Source organism: Mytilus californianus, unplaced genomic scaffold, assembly GCF_021869535.1.
Source record: "Mytilus californianus isolate M0D057914Y unplaced genomic scaffold, xbMytCali1.0.p SCAF_6, whole genome shotgun sequence".
NCBI classification, from domain to species: domain Eukaryota; kingdom Metazoa; phylum Mollusca; class Bivalvia; order Mytilida; family Mytilidae; genus Mytilus; species Mytilus californianus.
In genome coordinates, this window is record NW_026262712.1 from 112,150,192 (window position 1) to 112,173,879 (window position 23,688).

At 31.4% G+C, this 23,688-nt stretch overlaps 1 protein-coding gene across 5 annotated transcripts in view; it reads right to left on the reverse strand.

Annotated features, from left to right (window-relative positions):
- Positions 1-23,688, reverse strand: part of LOC127705930 (uncharacterized) — a 47,195-nt gene that overhangs the window by 16,343 nt on the left and 7,164 nt on the right. For 3 of the 5 annotated variants that reach the window (XR_007984119.1, XM_052210281.1, XM_052210280.1), the window contains 2 exons: positions 14,720-14,803; positions 11,942-12,006 (listed from right to left, as the gene is read on the reverse strand). The gene's annotated coding sequence lies outside the window, so the exon portion shown is untranslated. Of the gene's footprint in view, positions 1-2,206; positions 2,245-6,778; positions 6,853-11,941; positions 12,007-14,719; positions 14,804-23,688 lie in introns of those variants that run through there. The other 2 variants (XM_052210282.1, XM_052210283.1) reach the window with 2 other exon arrangements.

Consider the following 23,688-nt stretch of genomic DNA (forward strand, 5'->3'; position numbering starts at 1 on the left):
GAATTAAGTTCTACAATCCCTTTCTTTAGATATCAACAGAGAAGAGACCAGTTATCTTAATTGTAGTGGGACCCACACCCAAAAAGAGGCCATCAAACATCAGAATAAATAGTTTCAGACTATGTCATATTGTGGTACGAAAACACTAACAAAATGGTGTGTTTTAAATTGAATAATAATGCAATATTTATATGAAAAATCAACAACTACAAAAAATATTTAAAAAAAAAGACTAATATGACATTAGTGAAGTTTTAAGTTGACTCATAACACATAAAACATATATTATTATTTACTTGTCACTACCAAGACTGTGTGGTAAACATTTCAAAATCTTGACAGGTCAAGGAAATCACAGTCATTCTTGATTGAAAAGTTGTAAACAAATTTACATAAAAAATTAATTACTGTAAAAACCCAGCAGTAATTAGTTAACAGACAAATCAAAGGAATAAAATAAGATGTATAAAAGATGTAGGATAAATATTAAGTTAAGACAGCAACCCAAAAGTGCAGAATTACAACAAACTTACAAATAGAGGTCATCAAAAGAGAGGTGAAAGATACCAGAGGGATATTCAAACTTGCAAGTCGAAAACAAACTGACAATGCCTGGACAATAAAACAAAAAACAACAAATAGACATCAGTTCACAAAACACAATAAAGACTGAGCAACAGGAACCCCACCAAAAACGGGGGGTTCAACATTAGCACACTAAATGCCAAAACCAAAACAGAAGGTTAAAAATTTCCACTCTTTATAAGTCTCTATCTACAGTTCACATGCCAAAACCAAATGAAAGCTGAAACAAGAGATGCATGTGCCTGGAGCAAAGATAAACAAATGAACAAATTTGTAGTGATTCTACTGAGATGCCTTATTCCAAGATAGATAACTCTTACAAAATTTTGCAAAGGGAAGTAACTTTAAAAGAAAAATATAAAAAAATGGTATTCTGTATTCACAATTACATTCAAACACCACTTGTCCTTGTCTAGACTGGTTCAATTTTACATCTTTTACTCTTGTATAGACATTTGTCTATTGATGACGTAAATACCTTGACCTCTAGACATATTGCATGCTGTTAGGCTAGCTGTTTGACCCAGGTATAGTGAGCAATATATTATATGTTATTCATTTCTATAATTTAATTAAGGGAAATAATTACAACAGAGGGAATATAAAGTCACCAATATAAACCATTAAACCATTCTAACTGTATACAGACATCATATCCAATATTAATTTTTTCAACATTTTATATCGGTCGTCACCATAAACTACAATACATGTTATCAGAGTTTTATGGGAGGACATTGTGACAGTTATGTGTTGGTATAATTAACATTTTTGTAATACCCCACCTATAGGAAGGTGACCTGTCCCAGGAATCAAATACAAGGTTTAGGTTACAGCTTCATTATGGAGCAAAAATAGTTCAATAGAAATTAGTATCACCAGTGTAGGAGTTGTACATAAAGAGTGTCAATCCCTATTAAGGATGAGTGTCAAAGTCCATTTCTTGCTATATGAGATTATTCAAATTGATAACTTCCTAGCCTTTTTCATTATAAACAAAGACTAAAAATGATATCCAGATGATAAAAATTGATTTTGACATTTTGCTGTCTTATTGGTGTTATTGCTAATCACCTCTGAATCATTTTTTAATTACAAGTGCCAATCTGCCTAAGAATCAGGCAGTGGTGAAAACATGACAAACAAAAACCCACTCAGTTGATATTAATTTATGTTCAAATTGTAAAATGGTGCAAGAATATAACATTTGTCTTCTTTTCCTGTTCTGGTAATTCAAGATATAATTTGGTTTAAATGCACTAGAAATTAACAATTTAAGGGGGCTAACTCCGTAATTTGCTATCATTCTTACCAAAAGTTATCTAGAGATTTCTTGAATTACCAGATATGCAGAAACAAAAGACCTACCATTTCTAACTCAGGATGAGGGTAAACTTCAAAATAGGATGGTTAGGTCGGTGGGTTTTTTTCGGCCAATGTTTTTGAATTTTTCCTAAATTGCCTGATTCTAATACAAAGACTGGCACTTAAATATTATGATTCAGTAACTATAAAAAAATATGCATATAAAATACAAGGATCACTCAAATATTTATAGCTGTATAGTAAAAATTTGAATTTGTATTATGAGTATCAATTAAAAATGTAAATTTATACTGACCATGAAAACTTTTGAAACATTAAAATCCCGTGTTCATCTATAGGAGTTACCTTTCAAAGTATATAAGTTGGGTAAGACCCAATATCTAAATTCAATTACAGAAGTATAGACTGAACCTTATCATTCAGTAAACAAATATACTCCTTCCTTAACTCATTAAGTGTTAATATAATTGATAAACAAAGTTTACCAAAGAAAGTAAACAAATCACCTTCCTATATAGACATAATAAATAACAGAAAACTTGATCAACTTAAAGATTAAAAGTTCAAATCCAGGTAGTGAGAACCACAACACGTAACCGATTTAGTTAAAATAATGAGAATTTGTCAACATAGTATTCCTTTATTTCAAAATCTAATGCAGTGTGAAATGAATTAGTGTAAAGAAATTAAAATTCTGTGACATTACACCTGACCCAGGTCACAGATGCTCACTGTTCCGTAAGCGATACACACTGTCTGATACGAACTTCATTGAACTTAAATATTCATATTCCGGTTAAATAAATAAAAATTAACACATTTGAATAATCTGTCATAATGAAATTTCTCAAATGATTTATTTTATTATAATTTTGTGATTAACCCGTAAAAACATTAGTTTGTGGAATTTAAAACTTTGAGAAAGCTTAAGTTTAAAATATTTTAATCCCTCCTATGGCTGTAAGAATAAGTAGCTGGAATATTACATTTTAAGTTTTTTCTATAATATTAAAAGATGAACTGAATGCGAGTATATATGCAGACACAAATAAAGATGAAAAAAAGGAGATGTGGTATGATTGTTAATGAGACAACTATCCAGCAAAGTTCAAATGAAGTGGATGTTAGCAATTATAGGCAATGTTTGTGACAGATGGGCTGATTCTGACAAGTCTCATTAGATAGGCTGTGTGTGACATGCCTTGACAGACAGGCATTTTTGTAGTGATAGATAGGCTGTGTGTGACATGCCTTGACAGACAGACATTTTTTTGAAGCGACAGATAGGCTTTGTGTGACATGCCTTGACAGACAGACATTTTTTTTGAAGCGACAGATAGGCTTTGTGTGACATGCCTTGACAGACAGACATTTTTTTGAAGTGACAGATAGGCTTTGTGTGACATGCCTTGACAGACAGACATTTTTTTGAAGTGACAGATAGGCTTTGTGTGACATGCCTTGACAGACAGGCATTTTGTTGAAGCGACAGATAGGCTGTGTGTGGCATGCCTTGACAGACAGGCATTTTTTTGAAGTGACAGATAGGCTTTGTGTGACTTGCCTTGACAGACAGGCATTTTGTTGAAGTGACAGATAGGCTGTGTGTGACATGCCTTGACAGACAGGCATTTTTTGAAATGATATATAGGCTGTGTGTGCCATGCCTTGACAGACAGCCATTTTTTTGAAGTGACAGATAGGCTGTGTGTGACATGCCTTGACAGACAGGCATTTTTTTGAAGTGACAGATAGGCTGTGTGTGACATGCCTTGACAGACAGGCATTTTTTGTATGGACAGATAGGCTGTTTCCAACAAGTTTGCATGGACTGACAGACCTTTTTGCCGTAGTAACAGACAAGTCGTAAATGACAAGCCTTGACAGACAGGCATTTTTGAATTGTCAGATAGACTGTTACCAACAAGTCGGCAAGGAATGACAGACATTTTTTTCTTTTTGTAGTGACAGATAGGCTGTTTCTGGCTTGCCTTGGCAGGAATATAAATAGTAAATGTTGTCTTTTAAATTTCTGAATTTTCTTAAAATAATGAAAACTCAATCAGAATAAAAAAAGAAATCTGTATTTTCCTAATTTTCATCAGTCTTATACATACCTTTCTTGAAAATGAAAGTAGCCATATAATTATTCTACAATACGACAAATATGTCTCCTAATCTGTTAGCCAGGGGTAGATCTCCTTCAGAAAATCGATGAGATATTTCTATTTTCCTTGTTTAGAAGTATTCAATTTATATAAATATTGACCAAATTAAATTTACTGTGACAGATTACACTTCAATAAACGTTGTCGTTTAAATTTTCACAAGTTCTTAAAAGAAAATATTATCTTTTCTAGACATTTATTTAAACAGCAAATATTGAAATCTTTGATTATAAAAATCATGTCTGGTCATTTAAATTTTGTTTTGATATTAATTAATTTTCTTTTATATATGAAGACTGTCATGTTTGCAGGTACTATGGAATTTATATTCAACATTCTTTTATGGTTTTACTAAAAATAGAGTATCTTAAATTTCAAATGACTTCAAATAAGCCTAAACCATTGATATATGTACATAATGTATTTCACTATTAAGCTCAGGAGGAAATATATTTTGGGTTCTTGGATTTCTGACCTCAATTTGTTCAACTGGTTGACCTAATAACATTTGGAAAACAATCACATTTTGTACATGTTGTATGTGATGTCAAATGTTTTCTGGCCTGATGCTAAAAAGTTATGGAAAAAATTAGATGTAAAATTTCACTTGCAACTGCTTTCTGTCTCTGCCATTTAAAAGATATTTTGTGATCAATACAACTTGAATGACAGAAACAATTAATCAATAATGATTTTATTAAGTTTTGATGAAGTCTAATTTCCATCTGAAATCAGATAAAATACAAATTTCTGTTACTTTGAAATATATAGTGAATCTCTTATGACAGAAATAAATAAATGAAATCTCAAATATATTTATTGACTTACATCTTGGTCATCTTTATACAAGGGAGATAACTGCTTTAGATATTAGCAACTTAACTTGAAATAAATTATGTTTCTTAAAGATACTGTGGTTACATTGCAGCTATATTATACAGATGTGTATTATCTACAAACAGACTGGTATACCTTCAGCTCACACCTCATACCAATAATGGACAACACATCAATAAGACGTGTGTCACAGCCAAATACAACAGCAAAATAAAGAAGGCATTATAATAGTTCTTTAATTCTTTAAGAAGTGATTGATTGGTTGTTGGTGTTTAATGCCATTTTTAGCACTGATTTATATCATGGAGACTAGTTTTTATTGGTGGAGGAAGCCAGCATATGACATCTTGATGTACGAATGTTTTGTTTTCATTCTTACAATTTTTGAGATATCCAAAATAAGCTGATATCATAAAGTATGAATTAGTCCTTTATAAATTTGTGTGAGAAGATTTTCTTGATTTACCTACATCAGGAACACTGATCACAATTAAAATGAGAACCAACAAAGGCTAGATAGATAGAAGAAGATGTGGTATGAGTGCCAATGAGACAACTCTCCATCCAAGTCAAAATTTATAAAAGTAAACCATTATAGGTCAAAGTACAGCCTTCAACACGGAGCCTTGGCTCACACTGAACAGCAAGCTATAAAGGGCCCCAAAAATTACTAGTGTAAAACCATTCAAACAGGAAAACCAGAGGATCTATATGACCAAAAGAGACCTTGAACTGCCAAAATCATCAAAGGACAACTTTCCTAGAGAATCTGAGTTCAAACATTAGTTTCAGAATAATTCTACATATTTCAATGGAAAAATCTAAGATATTTTGTGAAAAAAGTATAAATCTCAAATTCATAACAAAATTTAAGAAAAATGATAGCAAAATATATTGGGGAAATGCTCTGTAAAATGTTTTTTTAACACTTTTGAACATAAACCTGTTAGAATAGGAACTGAATGATAATAGCATACAATTTCTAAAAGTCTAGGATATATTTATTGATTGATGCCAAACCTTGTTTCAAAGATTTATATGATTTCATGTTAGAGAAAACCATAATGCCCAAGGTACACCATCCAATCTTCAAAAATCAGAAAGTACCTTACATAACAATTTAGGTTCAACTTGCCAGTTTTACCCTTATTCTACAAATGTAGTGTCAATAGGCATACACAATATTCCATGCAAAGGTAAACTCATTTACATATGTTCAGAGAGAATTAAGAAAATATCAAATTAAAAGTGTCCAATTCACCTTGCCATTATATAGAACTCACTCACAGTTTAAGAACATTTTTTGAATTTCTGGTATTCACTAAAGACAAGCAAATTTTTTACCAAATTGTTTTGAGACAAAAGAGAAGTGATAAATTTCTTGTAAATCATGAACATATCAGGATATCTTATGAACCTTTAGTCCTGGGTTATAATATGATGTGACCTGAATGGGCCAGAGTCAATGGAATACTTAATAGACTATCCAGCCACAAAATAACCTACTAAGAAATGACATAGTTTTACCGGTTTTAATGACAAAACTTTATAGACATCCTACTTAAGTAATGTAATCCAAAAAGGGAATTCAGTTTCCCAAAATATAAACTCCCAAGCGATGTTCTGTGTTGTTCACATTGAAAGAAAACGAAAATCTAAATATAACATATACAAAGTTCCATTGTATACAATTTTCCTAATTTAAAATAAGAAATTATATGTATTAGAAACTTACTCTATAATAGATAGATTATCCACGCTCTATAATTCATGCTTAAACACAGATAATTTAAAATCACAGTATGAAATATAAGCCTGTCTTTTCTATTCTTCCCAATACAATTGATGTACCTCCTACTCACCAATAATCACACACTGATGTGTATTATATCCCATTCATAATCAGTACTTCAACACTTGTTCAGTTTACCACAACCTATTAAACAGGAGATTTCAATATTCAGCCACTATATAGTCTGTTCTGATCTATTATTGATTAACGATTTTATTAACAAAGTTATTGATACGATCAAAACAGGTTTATATCCGAAGTAGCATTTAAAAAACCTTAATAAACTTATCTGATCGTTGACGCTGAAAGGTGCGATAAAAGTCATTATAAGACACTTTTTTATCGTCTTATTAAAGATTTTGTCAATATCTTCTATAGTTGATTGACTGAAATCACATCGAAATCAAAGAACTGAGACTAAGAGTAATCAGACAAACTCTGTCCAAGGTCAGACAGATTCTGTCCAAGGTCAATAAGTATGTATGCATAGGCAGATCCAAGGGGGCCCTGGGGGGCCCGGGCCCCCCTTTCGTGGGAAAAATTTGGTTGATTATATAGGGAATCACTGAAGCATGACTGTAGCGGGCCCCCTCTTATGGCAGTCAGTAAAAAAAAGTTCTGGATCCACCACTGGTATGACATTAAACAAGCTCTATACCTTCAGATGTGTTATGAAAGCAATGTCTTGAACCAATCTGCAGGAAGAGTCATGATAATTTAATCAACGACTATAAGAACCTAGTCAGTTTTATGACATAAAAACAACTTGTCAGTCTTATAAATTTATGATAACTAGTCAGTGCAATGACTTGCAGGACATCTAGACAGTATAATGACTAAAAGACATCAAGTAAGTGTAATGAGTTAAAGACACCAAGTCAGTGTAATGAGTTAAAGACACCAAGTCAGTGTGAAGACTTACAATACACCTAGGCAGTGTAATAACTTACAATACACCTAGGCAGTGTAATGAGTTAAAGACATCAAGTCAGTGTAATGAGTTAAAGACATCAAGTCAGTGTAATGAGTTAAAGACACCTAGTCAGTGTTATGACTTAAGACTTACAGATGGAGTTTAATGATTTACTGATAACTAGTCAGTCTGATGACTTCAGACACATACATGTAGTTGGTTACTTGACTTACAAACAACTTGTTTGTGTAATGACTTGTGGGACACCTAGTCACTGTGATGACTAAATACTCACAAATATAATTTAATGATTTATTGACATCTAGTCAGTAAAATAACTTGCGGGACAACTGGTCATTGTGATGACTTAAAGACACCATGTCCCTGTAATAACCAAAGGAATCTATAGTTTGAGTATGTACCACATGAAGTTATAATAGCTTATCTTTGTTTAAGACATTTAAATGTATAATTAACAGTTAATTGTCTACCACAGTAATGAACTACAGACATGAAAGGTTTACTCAGGAGGTATATAGACAGAACTATTTTACTTTGTATTTACAATTCCAATAATGAACATATATTTCTTATACAATTAGCAAAGAGATGTTTTTTTCTAATTTTTTTCAATATATAACTAATTTCTTCCCTACACCAGAAGTCTTCTAAGTATGTTTTTTTTTTTTTGGCTTTTATTAATTTAAGTTAAATAGTAAAGAGTGTATGTGACCAGTATAGATAGGAAAGTTGTAAAGTGCAAACAAGTGGTTGAAGCATACCCCTCCTAATGAATTTTTTCAATTTGTCTAGAATTGAGGCTCTAACATGGCGAACAAGTACTTATCTGATGATCAAGAGCTACAGTATCCTGAAGTTGCTTATTTCAGTAACACTTGGTTGGTTGGGTAGCTGTCTCATTTACTTTAAACAAATCATTTTATTCCTTTTTATCATTTAAAATTCATTTCTAAAAATCATTATTATGTTTCACTAAAAATAAAATCAGGTATAAAAGTTTTGGGACCAGTAAAGCCATAGTTATATTTTGAGGAGTGGACTTAAGGCCTGAGTGCTTACATTATTGAATATTTCTTACTTTGTAAGTAGTCAATGTGTCGCTATCAGATAGACATTACTGGTTAAATTGTGATGACTTGTTTTGACAGTTGATCAAATTAAATCATTCAAAACAGTGAAAGAAGATCCTTTCTATTAAGAAATCTATATTTCAAATCTTGTTTTAATACTTAGTGCGTCTATTTTCTATAATTTTACTAAGGAATAGATTTACAAGATCTTATAGTCTCGATATCAAATCTCTTTAAAGTCAATTGCCTCTGGATATCAGTCAAATTTTAGGGTTTGGCTAAATAACAACTATTTATTTACTTATTGAAAATCAGCATATTAAAATGTGTACAATGCCTGCTAAGGAATGGTGCAAAAAGAGTCGATAGATACCAAGGGAACATTCAAAACTCACAAGCTGAAGAGAAATTGATAACGCCATGACAAAAAACAGACAAACAAGTCAACATACCATTACATAGAAAACTAAAGACTGAAAATACATGAACCTCACCAACAACTTAATGTGATCTCAGGTGCTCCTGAAGGGTTAACAGATCCTGCCCCACCAGTGTCACCAGTCATGTTGCTTATCTTATTGCTATTTTTTTATGCAGTCAAGCATTGGTTCTTTCATGATCAGAGTTTACACTAACTTGCCTTTCTAGTCTAAGCTAGGGCAGTTGAACAAAAAAAAAAAAAAAAAACATTTATACTGTCTGCTACCATTGTTATTAATATATGCTAACACAATAGCAGTGATACTCTGGAAAAGGGGGGGGGGACATATAACACTTTATCAAGTGTTTCACACAAAATCATTAAATGTGGATACTGAAAAATTCTTAAACAATTTCAAACAATTCAGTAAAGTCCAAGAAAAGGACCCTGCTTTTCAGGACCCCTTTTATAAGCCATTCTATGATGCTCTTCCATATTATATTTTTGGTAATTCTGTGTACTTTTTATATACTGAATGGCTTTGACAAGTATGAAATTTGCTGTCCACAAACCAACGCTGTCTGTCTATATATATTCTTTGTTTCAATTTCTAAAGCCGGGAAGATTTCAAATCAAGTTATCACAAATCATTAAAATTTATCTGAAAAAAAATCAATCCCTTTCAAATGTGTCATTTTCTACCAACTTGTATCACTTAGTCCAGCACGTACTTCAAGAATTATCAAAATACTCTTTATCAATTCATCCAAATATATTTATTGATCTGTTAAGGTGACATTTCTAAGATTATTAAATCTTTTACTGAAAATATTATATTTTATTATTTTTATGTACTGTAAATTCAGAAATTATTGCGAGCATTTATTATTGCGATTTTGTCATTTTAGACTAAAATGCGATTTTAATTTTTGCGATATTGAGAAAAATCCTGTTTAATTCATATAAAAAATTTCAGAATGCGAGTTTAAATTATTGCGATTATAACCCTGTCGCATTTTTCGCAATAATAATAACATCGCAATAATTTCTGAATTTACAGTACATTGAATAAATTATTTAAATTAATCCCCTATTTTGCTCCCCATAAAGACCAATGTGTCTATAGTTGTTAATATGAACTTAATAATATGTGGATACTCCTTTTGTGGATTGTTATTTGAACTTGTTCTCAGTTATTCAGTAATAGAAGAACTAATATTTATCATACACCAATTACAAAAGTGGGTGTAGAAATTAAATCTAATAGTCTTAAAGTGTCCCGTATTTAAACTTATGGGCAAATGTTAACCACTTTAATTGAGTGAAAATTTCTTTTTTTAATTTTCTTGACAAGACTATTGAATTACAGAGTACATTAGATATATAATCATGATTTTGGAACCTGATTTTTTTTTTTGGTTGCTCTTTTAATCTCAATTACACTAATTTGCATTCCAAGTATGCATTAAAAGGCGACAACTATTTAGTAACACTGATCTATACTTCCCCAGAATAACACTGTTTTATAAATTTTTCATCAACCACCAAAACAGGCAAACTCTTACACTTTCATTCATTATAAGTATGTATAAAAGACATAGAAGTAAAAAAAGTTAAATTTAATAAAAGGGGTATTGCCATAACCTTGTATCATTATCCATCAATATTCCTTCAAGATCTCTTGTATTATCTATAAAACCTTATTTTACTTACAGCATTTATGAAATAACGTCCTGACATGAAGTTGGCAAAGTTAGTTATAAAATGACCTGTTGGTTCTCTGTATATGACATTATTTACACATCAGTGCAATGCTTGGGATAACTCCAAGTCTTATAGAAGACATGACAGGCTTGTAATACCCTAGGTTGTTATCATTAGACACATTCTATCCACCGCACACAGAAGGTCAGAATTAAAAAATAATAAGGTATCATTTGACAGTTTATAACACCCACATATATAGGTCAAAACTAGAACTGACTGATACCTAGTCTGACCGAGAATCAGACAGATATTCAGCCTTAAAACATATCTGTTGGATAAATTTTACTTTAAACTAGACATGTCCGTAGGACACAATGCCCTGCTCGTATTATTATATGTCTATGTTCAGTAAACCATGAAATACAGGTCAAATTATAATTTGGCATTCAAATTTTAAAATTCTACTCTTAATGAACATGTGTACTTCAACATGTTAAAGTTTCAAGTTGATGTGACCACAACTTCATGGTAAGCTAACCTTAAACCAAAAATATTTAAACTGGGAATGTACTAACTTCACACTATCACATTTCAATATTCAGTAAACCCTGATATCCGGTTCAAAACCATAATTTGGTATATAATTAAAGTTCATATCATAATGAGCATGTACTAATAACGTTTCAAGAAGATGTGAACAAAGCTTAATGGTAACTAACGACCTTTAACCTAAAAACTAAACCTGATACAGGATGGACAGACTAACAGACAAACCAACCAACAGATGGATGCACAGACTAGAAAAAATAATTACCCCCCCCCCCCCCCCATGACTATCATAGGTGGGGGCATAACAGAACCACAGGCAACAAATTTAAATATAACATTTACAGAGTTATTAACCGTAAAGAGGGATTCTGAAATCAAAAGCCAACAGAGATAAGAGAAATGGGAAGGCAAATTATTTCATTTTTTATGCCGTTGACGAGGAATTCATAAACTGGGTGTCACAAAGAGGTGCCTTAGCCCTGGCCCACCTCTAGAGTTTTAGAGTTCTCAACACCAACAATTGAATCATGAATAAATCTTTGAATTACAAACCTAAATATATTGCAGAGTTTCAGGCACTGTAATGACCAGTCATATTGTAGTATCCAGGAACATTTCTGAAATAAAAATTGTTCTATTATGTATGACTGTAGAGTAAACCTTTTGAGTCAATAATTTAATCATGAATGTCTGACGAGGGAGGGTACCGTTTTGGAGGTTTTATAAATACCAGATCATGGTTATTCGTAATTATATATAAACAAAGGTTACATTGAAACTACATTTATCTATTGAACAAAGGTCACAGACAGGGTCAAATAATTTAAAAGAATTACATAAAAAAGTTCTGGTCAAGGTAAAATAATCATCAATGAAAACATATCGTAATTTAAATCTTCCCACACTTAGAGAAATATAACAACACCAGATCACGTTATTTGACAAAGAGGCTCAGAATTTAAAAACTGGTCTTTTATCTTTCTTCTATAAAGTAACCATTCAAAAATAAAGGCCTTAACATGACTTTAATTCCATATCTATTATAACCCCCTGAACAAATAAGGCCTGTCAAATATACTTAGAACATTAATACAATTATTCCTTTCTACCAATTTTTTATAATTTAGGTCCAGTTATCTTAAATAAGTAACAAGAGAAATTCCTTTTAATGGAAAAAATTCTGATTCTAAATGGTAACTATTACCTATTGGACAGAAAAACAAAAATCTAAGAGTATTCTTTTTCTCTGAAAAGAAACAAATATGCAACAAGTTTGTTCAGTATATATTCTCAGATCTATTGTGCATTCAGTGTCAAAGAAAAGAGTATTATGAGTTACTAAGTAGACCACAATAAAGAATTTTTTCTAAAATCACAATGCTTTAACTATAAAATGTGTCTTGAAATGTAATGATGTACTTGACATGATGTCAATGACTATACAATCAATTGGTGTTTATAATAGCTGGGTTTTTTTTTGTGAACTGTGACATTTCTTGTTGTCACACTGTCCTTTGTAAATTTTCATTTGATGTTCTATGAACTGTTAATGAGTTTGTGTGTCATTGTGCTCTGATGCATTGTGACTGTTTTTTTGTGTGATGACAAAGTGTTGTGACTTTTTGTGTGTGATGACAAAGTGTTGTGACTGGTTTTTTTGTGTGATAACAAAGTGTTGTGACTTTTTGTGTGTGATGACAAAGTGTTGTTACTTTTTGTGTGTGATGACAAAGTGTTGTGACTGTTTTTGTGCGTGATGACAATGTGTTGTGACTGTTTTTTTGTGTATGATGACAAAGTGTTGTGACTTTTTGCATGTTTTGTGTGTGATGACAATGTGTTGTGACTTTTTGTGTGTGATGACAAAGTGTTAACTTTTTGTGTGTGATGACAATGAGTTGTGACTTTTTGTGTGTGATGACAATGTGTTGTGACTTTTTGTGTATGATGACAATGTGTTTTGACTTTTTCTGTGTGATGACAATGTGTTGTGACTGTTTTTTTTGTGTGTGATGACAAAGTGTCATGACTTTTCGTATGTGATGACAAAGTGTTGTGACTTTTCGTGTGTGATGAAAATGTGTTGTGACTTTTTCTGTGCGATTACAATGTGTTGTGACTGTTTTTTTGTATGATGACAAAGTGTTATGACTTTTCGTGTGTGATGACAATGTGTTGTGACTTTTCGTGTGTGATGACAATGTGTTGTGACTTTTTCTGTGTGATGACAATGTGTTGTGACTGTTTTTTTGTGTATGATGACAAAGTGTTATGACTTTTTGTGTATGATGACAATGTGTTGCGACTTTTTCTGTGTGATGACAATATGTTGTGACTGTTTTTTTGTGTGTGATGACAAAGTGTTGTGACTTTTTGTGTATGATGACAATGTGTTGTGACTATTTTGTGTGATGACAATTTGTTGTGACTGTTTTTTGTGTGTGATAACAAAGTGTTGTGACTTTTTCTGTATGATGACAAAGTGTTGTGACTTTTTGTGTGTGATGACAGTGTTGTGACTGTTTTTGTGTGTGATGATATTTTGTTCTGATGTATTGCCAGTGTTTTTGTGTGTAATGACATTGTGATCTGATGGGTGTTGTGACATGAAAGTTGAGTGTAATCTGACATTTTGTTTAGGTATGGTGTAAACTTGTGTTTTGTTTTGTAATTTTGAAAGTTGAAATATTGTGACAATGAGTTTCAATGGGGTATGACAATTACATTTAAATATGTTTCATAGTGATGTAATATTGTGGGCTAATGTGTTGTGAAATTGTGTTTTGGTGTAGTGTTTTCATGACACTGATTCCAAAAAAGTATAATAAGTAAAATGTCAGAGATCATTTCTTTATTCTTAATCATAAGGAAAAGACATAAAAAATTCTCACTTCAATAACACTGCAGTAAATCAATTCAAATATTTATTGTCAAAACATTTTATGAACTTGAAAGTATGTCACATCCCTCGTTAAAAAAGACATAGTTTTAAGTTTAACCATACAGTAGTCAACAAGCAGACTGATATAAATATAAAAGCATGTAGTATAAGTCTGTATTCTTTGAAGTTTTTTTTATTTCCAGTTTTTAAAGACAAATTGTTGCCCTTATCCTTTTGAAAATCAATTTACCTACAAAGATTAACATCAATAAAACATTTAAAATGCCTCCCAATAACACCATAAAAATCTTAATTTATTTTAAATAATAAATATTATTCAAATTATTAATAAGAACAGCAATAACAGTCCTGTTCCTCAGATATATGGTCCACTTTATTTGCCAGAGATTCTGGTCAACTTAAATTAACTCCCCTAAATCATTGCTTACCTAATGACATGAAAGTCTAAATGGTCTTGTGTTTGGTGAGATGGCAATTTCTGACTTCTTCTTTTACAACATATTCAAAATAATCTGCAAATTAAATGAACTTCAATTAGAAACAGAACAGTATGATGTTGACTATATTTTCTGTAAACTTTAAAAATAGCAACTAGAAAAAAAATCTTTAAAGATACCAGACTTATAGTTTAGAAGAGCCTGTCATCTACATATTAGAGTCATCTGTGGTGCTAGGATCAAAACTGAGTTGGATAACTAAATCAATTATGAAGTTGAATTATTTTCACACCTTTATACAATTTCTTAGAAATACAGAAATTAGTGAAATGACAAATGAAATTAGGTATTTGACAAATATGCAAAAAAGATTAAAAATAAATCGAGAATGTGTCCATGGGACACAGATAATGCCCGGCCTGCATATAATGTTATGAAGGGATATAACTCAAGAACAGTAAAAGTGACACAACCAAAATTCACACTTGATCTTGGCTTTGTGGTAATAAGCATGGTGTATAAGTTTCATCACATTTGGTTGAAGCAAACAAAAGTTAGAGAATGGAAACTAATTTTGTGACATACAGACCGACATACAGACGGACAAAGGTTACACTACAGCGGGGGCATAAAAAGGGGTGATTAATATAATTCACAATTGAGACTAATAAATTATATTATGTTAACCTAATTTTCCTGTTTATTTAGTACTTACATAAAATATTAGAAAGTAATCCTCCAAGGAAACATTTTATATAAGTCAGAAATATTATATATATACACAGAACTAGAAATCACTATTATATCAAATACTATAAACATAACAAAAACTATCAGATATAAATATAAGATCCTTGAGCTGACAAAATTCACAATACATCTGATCTATATACATTTGTACTGAAAATATGAATTTATTCATTGAATTGTTGATCCACGACTCAAATTTCCAGTTTCATTCATAAAATTCACCACAGGGTTTTCAAAATCATCCAACGTTGACCATATAAGTATATTTTTAAAGAAAGTTTGCGATCGTCAAACACAAAAGCTTTAAAGCCAGTATAATGACTTCCTTTTTTCTGACTTAGTAAGAAACATTATGTTTTTCCAAACTGTGGGGTACTCTGACGAAGATATTGTATTGTTGCCTGTGTTTGTTAATTTATGAACTGAAGTAAAATTTTTACAGAATGAAATTTTAGTTTACACTAAATTATAAATGAAATAAAAAAAAAAAGTTATGACTAAATAAGGATTATGTATTCACTAACCACAAGAGGCTACATATAAATGAGCACCAGAGAACTAGGGATGGCTTAGAGGGACAAAAGTCACTCACATTCAAATACAGCCTTATAAAGTGCAAAAAGTCTTTTATTAACTTAACAAAATATGATACTGTAATTTTTCATTCAACAGTGCTTCATTTTTAACCTTTTTCAAAAACTTCAAATTAATTTTGGAATTTTCAATGAATTTATGAAATTTGAATGGTTCATGACCTCAACGATATGTTTGATCTTTTAACCATGAAATGGGTTGTAGTTGATGACCATGTCGATGGACAGACATGTTATAATGTTTGTATCAGTTGGTGACATTATCAGCTCCTTTATCAACCAAATTAAAATGTCTTACATACCAAAATGTAGGAAAAGACAATCTAATGATATCGATAAATTTTCCAACCCCATTAAGGTAGTAAATCTGGACCATTCAATCTTATTGTGGACACTTCTTTACAGACTTTAAACATACATTAAAATTTATGTTTACTAAACTGAACTATAGAAGAATATAATAGACAAGTTGTCCTAAAATTAAAGATTGTAATCTAAGAACATGTCCACAAATGTGTTTTCTTCTCCTTTTTAAACCACATGTACTATGTCCTGAAAGTTTTAACTCTTGGCTATTCAATAAATACAATTTAATACTTATTATTTAAAGTCATAAGTTCACAGAGCTCCATATAACAGTAATAGTTTTAGGATAAAGCCATTTTTGTTTCCTTTCAGAATTTGGTCACTACAGATATGATGAGTGCCACAGCATAGGGATATACAAGTCTTAGATTTTCCCACCTGAATTTTCCCACCTGAATGCAGCTTGAAATTATGCATATGATGTTCCAGTAAAGAGCACTCAAAAAACTTTGTAGATCTCTTTGGAAATTTTGGCTTGTTGGGTGAAGGAAATGTGATCTTTTAAAAGGCTGATTAAAATTGTAAGAGAAAAATTAACTCAAATTTGCCCAAAGTGCTGTCAACACAACAAGAGCAATATGACTCACTCAGGGAAAAAAAACATTTACTGTAAACCAAGTTATTTTTGCAGATACTTTATTTCGCGTTTAGCAATTGTCAGCCGACTTAGCGGCAATTTCTTTTTCGCGGTTTACGCATTTTTTGATGTATTTTATGAGAGAAGACCCAAGTGCTATATATTCACGATGATTTATTTTTGCTTTATTTTTCAACTCGCGAAAATAAATCTCTCACGAAAATTTGCTGGTTTACAGTATTTAACAACATCTAACTGAGACTGGGAGGAAAACATTATGTTGTAAACCAGACCTATTGAGGTTTTCTATATAATGTTATCCCTCTGTTTGGTTACAGATGCATTCTTCTATATAATAAGAAGGTATGAGACAACTATCTTCCTGACACCCAATGCCTGTAGATGTAAACAACATTTATATTTTAGTTTATATATTATAGCTTGCTGTGCGGTGTGAGCCAAGGCTCTGTGTTGAAGGCCGTACTTTGACCTATAATGGTTTACTTTTACACATTGTGACTTGGATGGAGAGTTGTCTCATAGGCACTCATACCACATCTTCTTATATCTACATAATTTGATAATTTCTATTGTTATTTCATGTAGATTTGATATTTACTTGACTTTTTTGAATTTCAAGTACTCTGGTAAAAAAAATCATACAATTATGTATTTGTTTCAGATGTATCTTCTAATATTGGCATCACATATATCCAATGTCTTGGTTGTTTTTTTTTTAGATTAGAAATATGTATATACTAGAAAATCAACATCCCCTTTCAATTTTTTATCAGAATATCAACTTATAGATTTTTTAACATCCCCTTTAACTTGCCTCACTTAGTTTCAAGTGCACATATTTGTTCAATATTATTTAAAGCCTTGTATGTCCAGTTAACAATTTCAAGTGTAATATTGTACAAATATTTACCCAGGAGAGATGAATATCGTAATAATTACTGTTTATCTTAAAATTCCAATCATGTTCAAACTTTTCACACTTTTGAACTAGATTTGAACAAGATCAAACTTTAAATTTGTTAAATATTCATTTCCAAATGGATTCGGTATTGATGTTTTATTGATAAGCCAATTACATGTGTTAATTATGTAAATTACTTATCGTTTAGTCACAATTATTGTCAGTAAATAAGGTCAAACAAATTTTCATAATTCACTAATCTAAAGAGATAAAATCAACATTTTACGATTTTCTAACTTTTAGATTTTGTGCACAGAATTAAGACAATAATTTTATTTTTTTGGTACTTACCATATAACTGAATGTTGATTTCTTATTGGTATAGATTGCTTAAGAAACTTTTATACTACTAGATGTTCTTTGAGTTAAGTTGGTAAAGGATACCTGACCCCCTCACCCGCCAACCAAGCTAAATTTACCTTTAAGATGAAAGTTCAATTACCTTGACTTCAAGATGTTTGACCAGAACTATTTTGCTACATGAATATCAAGAATATATAATGCTCCGACTTGGTGTGAAATTTCAATTTACTAAGACAATAGCAAAACTACAAGACCATTGATTACCCATGCAAGGCAAAACTACAAGACCATTGATTACCCAAGCGAGGCAAAACTACAAGACCATTGATTACCCAAGCAAGGCAAAACTACAAGACCATTGATTACCCAAGCAAGGCAAAACTACAAGACCACTGATTACCCAAGCAAGACAAAACTACAAGACCATTGATTACCCAAGCAAGACAAAACTACAAGACCACTGATTACCCAAGCAAGACAAAACTACAAGACCATTGATTACCCAAGCAAGACAAAACTACAAGACCATTGATTACCCATGCAAGGCAAAACTACAAGACCATTGATTACCCAAGCGAGGCAAAACTACAAGACCATTGATTACCCAAGCAAGGCAAAACTACAAGACCATTGATTACCCAAGCAAGGCAAAACTACAAGACCATTGATTACCCAAGCAAGGAAAACTACAAGACCATTGATTACCCAAACAAGGCAAAACTACAAGACCATTGATTACCCAAACAAGGCAAAACTACAAGACCATTGATTACCCAAGCAAGACAAAACAATAGGACCATTTTTATGAATAACAACCTTGAAAGTAACCTGAGAACATAATAATTGTATATTCTTCCTCCTTCCCCTATTCTTTCAAATCTCAGAGATAATGCAACCTCTACTATATTATTTCTAGTTTATAAAATGATGCAATTGTGCTACAGCTAATTAATTAATGTTGCACTTCTCTCAGGGAAAGTTGATCTTAGGTGTGTTTGGCTGTTCCATTAAAGCTAATTTGTTGCACTTCTCTCAGGGAAAGTTGATCTAAGGTGCGAACTTTGGCTGTTCCATTTAAGTCCTTGTTTTTTATGCTATCAAAAATTTTACATTTTTAGCGTGCCAATCTTTTGATCTTGAGGCTAGTCCTGATGAATGTTATTACAGTAATACAATGATGTTGCGCTCTGTAAACATCTCATATGTTTTATAAGATAGAAACATATTATGTAATGCCTTTATCAATTTTCTTCATCTTAATGGATTTTACAATTTACCGTGTTTGGTACAAAATTATCACATGAGTTATTGTATATATAGTAATTTTATCCTTGCATTATAATGTGGCCTTCATTATTGTGAAACTGGTTTGGAAATCTTTTCAGAATAACTATTTTTTAAATACAGAATTCTTTTAACGCTGCTTTGTTGGAAAGAAAATGTGCACCAACTGTACAACATGTATATAGATTATAATAGATAAAAATACTTCTGAGTCAGCACGTAATCATCTTTATCAACTGAAAACGTGTATGATTTAACACAATATAAAACTTAATGAAACTATGACTATATATAGAAGAATAAGAATTCAAAGAATGGAAAAATCAAACATCAAAGGGAACTTAAATGTTTTAGTATCTATGGCCCCGTTGGTATGCCAGGAACAAACTTCCACATCTTAAGGATTATTGTTACCAACATGACCAATATGAATATGAGGAGCTGTGGATATATATAAGACAATGAGACAGCAACCCACCAATTAAGATATTCAAATGATATCTAGAGGTCAACAGATGACAGTCTTCAACAATAACAAACGGGTATACAATATGTCAACAATTAACAAATATATAAGACCAGAAAATTTGTAAACAAATCCACAGAGATAGGAAAAGTTCTTTAAACAGATACAACAAAAACTTACAGTGGAGATAATATAAGTCCGTAAATTTGTTGTGACTGCATGTGTCATTAATGTTAAAAAAGCCCTGGTTCATTAAATCAAATGAAATTAGAAGTCTGTATAAAGTATAAAATCTTTATTAAAGTGGTCTATATCCCAGATATCCTTCAACAGAGATTACATGTGATCAAACATGACTAATAAGTTTCACTTTTAACAGATTAACTTTAGGGTTAACCCCTTAATAGCAGATTATCTATGGATTATCAGAATATATATATGTGTTCTTACATGTTATCAAATATGACTGACGCTGACATAAACAGAATAATCTAAAAAGAATGCCCACTCATTTTGACAACTTTGTTTTTTGGGATGTGACCAAGAACTTTTGACCAGGGAATGTAATTCTATATATTAAAGCTTAACTTTTCTAGTTGACAGGTCCTGTATGACTGGAGAACTCATATCAAAATGAATTGGAAAGAATACCATATTCTTAGCAAAAGTCAAGTCATGGAAGGATCAGTTAGATCAATTACATGTGCCTTCAACAACCAACTGATTTTACTTTCTAGTTTAGATGAAAAACTTATTTAAATATATACATATTTATATTTGTAGACATTACTCAGCTGTATCTAATGTTGTACACAGCATAAATAAATTTCCATGTTGAGGAAAAAACTTTTTTCAATTTTCAAATATATAATTTCTAAAAAAAAGTGCCAGAGATCCTGACAAATTGATTCTATAGAACTTGAATAATCTTTCGTCAAAATTAGTTTTACTGACCATTTCCTGGCATCCGAGCTGGTCAACCGCTCAATTAAAAGATTCCTGAAGACTATCAAATATATATATACACAGAACATACTTTCCTCTGTTTACTTGACTCGTCTACAAACACGAAACAATGTGCAAAACTGGAAACTTGTCAAATATTCCTGCTTATCGCTGTGAAACTAGATCATAAAATTGTCTTTTTATCAAATCTCAGGTTGACCACCCTTTCATCGCAGTCAAAATCTCTTCAAATCACATTTCAATTCACAATAAATCTCTTAAAACTTACTTTTGTCAACAAATCCATCATGATTTTCACCTGACCTAAAATTAGGTCATCAGAGAAACTTTCACCTGGACATTTTATCATCAGTCAAAAGTTTAAGACACTATTCTAAGACTTTTTGATAATTTTGTGTTTAAGTAATACATATGTCTGACACGTCTAACATATTTTTTTGGTAATTTTGTAATAAAATATTAATAAATAGAGAAAAAAACTCTTTATTTTTGTTAATAATAGAGAAACATAACAACAAGAAATTTCTGCCCATCAAATATCACAGTAGTCTCCTATAGCAAACTCCCATCAAATATCACAGTAGTCTCCTATAGCAAACTCCCATCAAATATCACAGTAGTCTCCTATAGCAAACTCCCATCAAATATCACAGTAGTCTCCTATAGCAAACTCCCATCAAATATCACAGTAGTCTCCTATAGCAAACTCCCATCAAATATCACAGTAGTCTCCTATAGCAAACTCTAAATTACCACAAGGTCAAAACATGTTAAGAATAAATTCAAGGGAAACAACCACTTATTTGTGCCTTGCTTGAAATATAAGATTTTCCTTTAACAATGATAAATATTCTAATTTTGTTATCAAAATAGACAAAAAAGATAGGGGAAAAAGTTAACTGCCTCTTCAAACAAATATCAGAACATGCAAGCTTCTTCTGCCCACTTGCATATTAACTTCCATTACATTTCTGACAGTAATTTGCTCGCACTGATTGTAGGCCTTTATAAATGATCATCAATAATTTAGAGAGGACAATAATATTATACATGTACTTATTACCGTTGGTTTTCCCGTTTGAATGGTTTTACACTAGTAATTTTTGGGGCCCTTTATAGCTTGCTGTTCAGTGTGAGCCAATGCTCCGTGTTGAAGGCCGTACCTTGACCTATAATGGTTTACTTTTGTGAATTGTTACTTGGATGGAGAGTTGTCTCATTGGCACTCATACCACATCTTCCTATATCTACTTGATATATAATAGAGAAAAAATATCAGTTACTCTATTTACAGATTCTTATGAGGAAATAATTTACAATGTCTCCATAAAACTTTAGATGAAACCATCCACCTTTGTTTCACAATGAAATCTGTATGAAAAATTTGCAAAGGGCTTTTAAGTGTGACAGACTTTTATATCAACAGCATAATATATTAGAAAAACATAAGCTTAAAGGGGCATTAGCTACGAGATATAAAAAAAATAAAATATGATTTTTTTTTTTGGTTCAATCATTAATGAAAGTGAAATAGTGAAATAATATTTTGCTTTTAACAGCCAGTTTGGTTCAGTTTTGTTAAATTAAGCAAAGAAACATCACTAATGAATTATTCACTTGCAAGTGAATAATTCGACCTCATTGAATTCATATTCATGTGAACTTTAATTGATCCCTATAGCTAGAGATGGGTTACGCATGAACTAGGCGTGTTCAGTTATTAAATGGAAAAGAATGTAAACATTGAAAGCAAAACAAGGTCAAACCATTTGGTTGACTGATTCTATCTAGAAAAACTCATTCTTATAAATGTAAAAACGATTACTGTAAATTCAGAAATTATTGCGAGGTTTTTATTAATGCGAATAATGCGATTGAGTGAGTATCGCAATAATAAGACCTCGCATTCTGATATCTCATATAAATAACTGTATGCAGATTTTCCTGCAATCGCAATAATTAATCTCGCATTTTTGTCCTTTCCACAAAAATCGCAAAAATAAATGCACGCAATAATTTCTGAATTTACAGTATTAACATATTTTTTAACCTATAGTATGAAATCAAACAGACCTAAAAAATCCAATTGCATGAGTTCACAATCTTTTTATATCTATGTTTATGTTTAGTTCGGGTTATATGACAGTTGGCAGTCTTTGGAGGTCATCTTGATAGTTAATTAGATGACGTCTAGACTAAAATACTCACAAAATGTGGATATATACTATGGAGTCTATGCATTGTAATTGTTTATTTTTAGACTTTTTAAATTTTGGATATGTGTTTTAGAATGTTTAGTATGTTATAAGTCAAATATAAAAATTTGAGTTAAATCGGTGAACATGAATTTGACAGCTAATGCCCCTTTAAGAAGTGTTTCAAAAGATTCACACAAAATCTGAATGGGCTAAAGAATTTTTAATATCTATCAGTTTTACAAATTAAATAAGATTTTGAAGATGGTGATGCAAAAATAAAATTGATTAATAATATCTTAATTGAATCTGAGCTGACCTGATGTACAAATCAATTTATCCCTTTCAGGTCATTTCAAGGTTAAATTCCTTATTTTAAATGGTACCTACATATAGGTGTCACTAATCCCTTTTACATAATATACTTAGCCTTAGGATTGGCTCTGACATGCTCTAGAACACAAGACCATACAACATG